Source organism: Acomys russatus, chromosome X (genome assembly GCF_903995435.1).
Source record: "Acomys russatus chromosome X, mAcoRus1.1, whole genome shotgun sequence".
Classification (NCBI taxonomy): domain Eukaryota; kingdom Metazoa; phylum Chordata; class Mammalia; order Rodentia; family Muridae; genus Acomys; species Acomys russatus.
In genome coordinates this window covers 114,393,002-114,399,555 of record NC_067169.1, presented here as the reverse complement: position 1 = coordinate 114,399,555, position 6,554 = coordinate 114,393,002, and the positions used below count along the sequence as shown (strand labels likewise).

The 6,554-nt window shown below is 38.3% G+C and overlaps 1 non-coding gene across 1 annotated transcript; it reads left to right on the top strand.

The window, feature by feature from the left end:
• The first annotated feature begins 2,551 nt into the window (after positions 1 to 2,551).
• Positions 2,552 to 2,659, top strand: LOC127186132 (U6 spliceosomal RNA). The gene has a single exon (XR_007830361.1). It is a non-coding gene; the product is annotated as a U6 spliceosomal RNA (small nuclear RNA).
• Positions 2,660 to 6,554: the final 3,895 nt, after the last annotated feature.

Genomic DNA, 6,554 nt, shown 5'->3' with positions numbered 1-6,554 from the left:
CACATTAGGAAAAGAAACATTACAAAAGCTTAAATCATACATCGATACCCACACATTAATTTGGGAGACTTCAACACCCCACTATCACCAATAGACTGATCACCGAGACAGAAACTAAATGGAGAAATAATGAAACTATTAGATGTCATGAATAAAATGGACCTAATAGATATCTATAGAACATTTCACCCAAACACAAAAAATTGTACATTCTTCTCAGCACCTCACAGAACCTTCTTCAAAATTCACCATATACTTGGCCACAAAACAAACCTCAATAGATAAAAGAAGATTGAAATAACTTCTTGTATCTTATCAGACCACCATGGATTAAAGCTGAAATTCAAGAACAAAAGAAACAACAGAAAGCCTACAAACTCATGGAACCTGGACAAAGCCATACTCAATGAGCTCTGGTTCAGGGACAAAATTTAAACAAAACAAATTAAAGACTTCCTAGAATTCAGTGAAAATGAAGGCACAACATATGCAATTTAAATTTAGTTTATAAAATTTATTCATTTTACATCCCAATCATAGCCATCTATGTTGTCTTCTTCCCGTTCCACCTTCTCTCCCTCTTCTTCCCATGCTCCTCCCATAGTTCTCAGAGAGGGAGATCTCTTCACCCCGACCAATTGACCCCAGCCTACCTAGTTTCATCAGGAAGGACTGCATCCCCTTCCTCTGTGGCCTGGTAAGACAGCCCTCTAGTGGGAAATTATCAAAGAGCAGACATCAGAGTTCATGGCAAGGACAGCTCCTTCTCCCTTGTTAGGAGACCCCAATAGAAAATGACCTGCCTGTTGGCTAAATCTCAGCAGCGGTCCTAGTCCTCTTGATTTATGGTCCTTGTTTGGTGCATCAGTCTCGGCAGGAACCCCTGGGCACAGATTAATTGGCTCTTTTGGTCTTCTTGTGGATTTCCTGCATCCTTCAGGTCTTTCTATCCCCCCACTATCCAATAAAACCCCATGGTCTCTGCCTAAATTTGTGAGACTCATCTTCTGCTTTGATGCCCCTGCTGAGGGGAGTCTTTCAGAGGACCCCTACGGTAGGCTCCTGTCCTGTTCTTTCTCTTTATCAGCTTTTGGTGTCTATTCTATTTGTCATTCTGAATGATACTTTTTCTGGGAAGCTCATTTGTTCTGAGCCTCTTCAAAGCAGTGGTGTTAATCTGTGAATTCTATGTGGCCCAGCTATTCTGAGATTACTCTAGACAGTTCAATATGTCTGAGAGTATCTCTTAGCAGACCTTACAGATTATTCTTTGGGAGGTAGGGACCTAAAGTATTTTCTCAGGTTCAGAGACTTTCTACAACCTTGGAGTTGTTTACTTCCTGACATTAAGGAACTCTCCTGGAGGATAGATGTTTTAGCTCCTTTTCGAACATCGTATTCTTCACCATTTTTCTATCATCCTTGTTACAGAGCTTCTCTTAAAGATGGAAGACTTTAAATTTAGAGAAAACTGTTGCTCAACATCTAATCATTTATACATATATTCCATTCTCAAACTCTAAATAATTGTCTAAGAATTATCAAATTCCCTTGTGAATAATCATGCTATACTAATACTTATGAGAAGTGTTTGTATACCAGTATTACTGGAGAATAAAGAAGACATACATAAAGTTACTAATGGGAGACTCTCAAGGATTTCTAAAGCAATTTTATATAGGAGACATTATGGTAATAATAGTAAATTACCCAGTATTTAGTGAATATTTATGTATCCTAAATGTGCTGAAGGTTTTGTGCCCTCAGCCTTATTCAGTTTTCACAACAGTTCACTGATGTGAGAGCTTTTATTATCACCTTTTTATAAAAGCAAAAGCTGGCACTTCTACAGGACTCTTTGTTCACAGGAGTCATTTATCTTATACATTTTCAGAATTTAGTGCCTCTGGACTATTTACCAAGAAGAAATCAGTACCAATATCAGTAAGTTATAAAATAGTGACTACTTATAGGTGATAGTTGAATGTTAAACACTGAACTAAGTGTTTCATTATGTGTTTGTTACATTCTGTATTACTTGTTTCAACATTATGTGGTAGCTACTAACTGAATACTTAGTATGTACTGTAGGGAAAAAGGCTCACAGAAGCACAATTAAAATTTCAGTATATGCCTTTCTGCCTTGTTCTTTTCTTCCCACCGTTGTTTTCTCTATTTCTCCTTGTACAGGTTAATGGTGTTGAAATAGAAGGTTTCATGGATACAGGAACACATGTCACCATCCTTTTGCAAAAATCTTGGAATTGATTGGCCACTTCAGATAATTTATGCACAGCTTATAGGAATTGGTAAGTTACATCAAATAAGACAAGGTGCATGATGGATTGAATATATGGTACCAGAAGGGTAAACATGTAAGTTGAGACCCTATGTTACTGACATACACATACATTTATGGAGAGGGGATCTTTTACAAAAATGGGGTTTTCAAAATAGTATTCCTACAATCACAGACAATAGTGAAATCAGGGGTGAAATGTTAAATGCTTCTGGGGAAGGTATTGATATGTGTGGTCAAGAACAATCACAAGTGCTTGCTTCGGCAGCACATACACTAAAAATTGGAACGATACAGAGAAGATTAGCATGGCCCCTGCACAAGGATGACATGCAAATTTGTGAAGCGTTCCATATTTTTTTATGAACATCGATGCAAAAATACTAAATAAAATACTTGCAAAACGAATACAAGAACACATCAAAGATACCATTCATCATGACCAAGTAGGCTTCATTCCAGGCATGCAGGGATGGTTTAATATACAAAAATCCATCAATGTAATCCACCATATAAACAAACTGAAAATAAGAAACCACATGATCATCTCTTTAGATGCAGAGAAATCATTTGATAAAATTCAACACCCATTCATGTGTAAAGTTTTAGAGAGATCGGGGATACAAGGCACTTTCCTCAACGTAATAAAGGCTATATACAGCAAGCCAATAGCCAAAATCAAAGTAAATGGTGAGATACTCAAGGAAATTCCTCTCAAATCGGGAACAAGGCAAGGCTGCCCACTCTCTCCATATCCCTTCAATGTAGTACTCGAAGTTCTAGCCAGAGCAATAAGACAACAAAAGGAGATCAAGGGTATCCAAATGGGAAAGGAGGAAGTCAAATTATCCCTCTTTGCAGATGATATGATAGTGTACATAAGTGACCCTCAAAATTCCACCAGAAAACTCCTACAGCTGATAAACAACTTCAGCAAATTAGCTGGATACAAAATAAACTCAAAAAAGTCTGTAGCCTTCCTATACACAAATGACAAGCTTGCAGAGGAAGAAATTAGGAAAACCACACCCTTCACATTAGCCACAAGCAATATAAAATATCTAGGAGTCACTCTAACTAAGCAAGTGAAGGACTTGTTTGAAAAAAAATTCAAAACTCTGAAGAAAGAGATTGAAGATGACCTGAGAAGATGGCATGATCTTCCTTGCTCATGGATCGGGAGAATTAACATAGTAAAAATGGCCATCCTGCCAAAAGCAATCTACAAATTCAATGCAATCCTTATCAAAATACCTACACAATTTTTTAAAGACATTGAAAGTTCAATTCTGAATTTCATGTGGAAAAACAAAAAACCCAGAATAGCTAAAACAATTTGTACAATAAAAGGTGCTCTGGAGGAATGTCCATACCTGATCTCAAACTGTACTATAAAGCAATAGTAATTAAAACAGCATGGTACTGGCAAAGCAACAGGCTGGTTGATCAGTGGAATCGAATCGAAGACCCAGATATGAATCCACACACATATGGTCACTTGATTTTTGACAAAGAAACCAAATCCATTCAATGGAAAAAGGATAGCATCTTCAACAAATGGTGCTGGTCTAACTGGAGGTCTATGTGTAAAAAAATGCAACTGGACCCATATCTGTCACCTTGCACAAAACTCAAATCCAAGTGGATTAAAGGCTTCAACATAAAACCAGAGACACTATATCACTTAGAAGAAAAAGTGGGGAAGAGCCTGGAACACATTGGCACAGGAGACAACTTCCTGAACAGAACACCAACGGCCCAGGTCTTAATGTCAACCATTAATAAATGGGACCTCATGAGGCTGAGAAGCTTCTGTAAGGCACTGTCAAGACACTCTCAAGAGAGCAAAGCGACAGCCTACAGACTGGGAAAAGATCTTCACCAACCCTACATCTGACAAAGGTCTAATATCCAAAATATATAAAGAGCTCAAGAAATTAAACACCACCAAACCAAATAACCCAATTGAGAAATAGGGCTTGGAACTAAACAGAGAATTCTCAACAGAGGAATATCAAATGGCTGAGAAACACTTAAAGAAATGCTCAACCTCCTTAGTCATCAGGGAAATGCAAATCAAAACAACTCTGAGATTCCATCTTACACCCATCAGAATGGCTAAGATAAAAAATTCAAGCGACACCACATGCTGGCAAGGATGTGGGGAGAGAGGAACACTCCTTCATTGCTGGTGGGAATGCAAACTAGTACAGCCACTTTGGAAATCTATCTGGTGCTATCTCAGAAAAATGGGAATAGGGCTTCCTCAAGACCCAGCTATTCCACTCCTTGGAATATACCCAGAAGATGCTCCAGCACACAACAAGAAAATTTGCTCAACCATGTTCATAGCAGCCTTATTCATAATAGCCAGAACATGGAAACAGCCTAAGTGTCCATCAGTAGAAGAATGGATAAAGAAACTGTGGTACATATACACTATGGAATACTACTCAGCTATTAAAAACAAGGAATTCCCGAAATTTGTGGCTAAGTGGATTGAGCTAGAAATGATCATAATGAGTGAGTTAACTCAGAAGCAGAAAGAATCAAATGGTATATACTCACTTATATCTGCATACTAGCCCAAGGGGCATGTCCCACAAAAGCCTTCACTTACCAGGAAACTGGGACAGAGGGAAGGACATCCTATTGGGACTCTAAATGAGAGAAGCATGGCAGAATATCAAAGTAGAAGGATCCAGAGGGTCCTAGAAACCTACAAGTAGAACATTATGATAGGCAGATTTGGGCCCAGGGGTCCCGCTCAAACTAAGGCAGCAGCCAAGGACAATACAGGCAGTAAACTTTAAACCCCTACCCAGATCTAGCCAATGGTCAGAACATTCTCCACAGTTGAGTGGAGAGTGGGATATGACTTTCTCACGTACTCTGGTGCCTCACAGTTGACCATGTTTCCTGGATGGGGAGACCTGGTGGCACTCAGAGGAAGGACAGCAGGTTGCCAAGAAGAGACTTGATACCCTATGAGCATATACAGGGGGAGGTAATCCCCCTCAGGAACAGTCATAGGGGAGGGGAAAAATGGGAAAGTGGGAGGGAGGGAAGAATGGGAGGATACAAGGGATGGGATAAACATTGAGATGTAACAAGAATAAATTAATTAAAAAAATTAAAAAAAAATAAAAAAATAAAAAAGGGGGGAAAAAAAGAACAATCACAAGATGTTTCCACTGAACAAACACAGAGCTTCACAAGTATTGAGTTTCCAAATTTATAAAGGGTACCAGCACTGACATACCTTACCCCTAAAATGGTTATCAAAAAAACCTGTTTGACAAGAACAGTGGCCAATGTCCCCTAGAGGGTGAGACCTGGTGGCACTCAGAGGAAGGACAGCAGGTTACCAAGAAGAGACTTGATACCCTATATGCATATACAGGGGGAGGAAATCCCCCTCAGGAACAGTCATAGGGGAGGGGAATAATGGGAAAATGGGAGGGAGGGAAGAATGGGAGGATACAAGGGGTGGGATAACCATTGAGATGTAACAAGAATAAATTAATAAAAAATAAAAAAAAGAACATTGGCCAATAACAAAAGAAAAATTATAGGCACTTGAAAAACTGGTATAAGAACAACTGAAGTCTCAACATATAGAAGAGTCTACCAGCCCATGGAATTCCCCCGTGTTTTTTGTAAAAAAGAAATCAGGAAAATGGAGAATGATAAGGAATTTAAGAGCAGTGAATAGAATAATTCAACCAATGGGTCTTTTACAACCCAGAATTCCTTTACCTTCTTTGTTACCTAGGTCATGGCCTATAATAGTAATTGATGTGAAAGATTACTTTTTCACAACACTTTTGCATACTCAGGCTAGGGAAAGGTTTGCTTACTCGGTACCTACTCTGAACAACATTGGCCCAACAAAAAGATAACATTGGAAGGTACTGTCACAGGGAATGTTAAATAGTCCAAGTTTGTGTCAATACTTTGTGCAACAACTGTTAAAAATAATTCATAGACAATTTCCTCAATCTCTTATTTACCATTACATGGATGATATTTTGTTAGCTAATTCTGATGTAGATACTTTAGAGAAAAATTTTAAGGAAACACAAAGAATTTTGCCATGCTTGGGGCTACAGATTGCTCTAGAAAAAAATACAAAGAAGATTAAATTATATATTTGGGCTCTAAAATAACTCCACAAAAATTTTGACCACAAAAGATACAGATCCATAGAGAACAGTTATAAACTCTTAATGATTTTCAATGATTAATGGAAGAT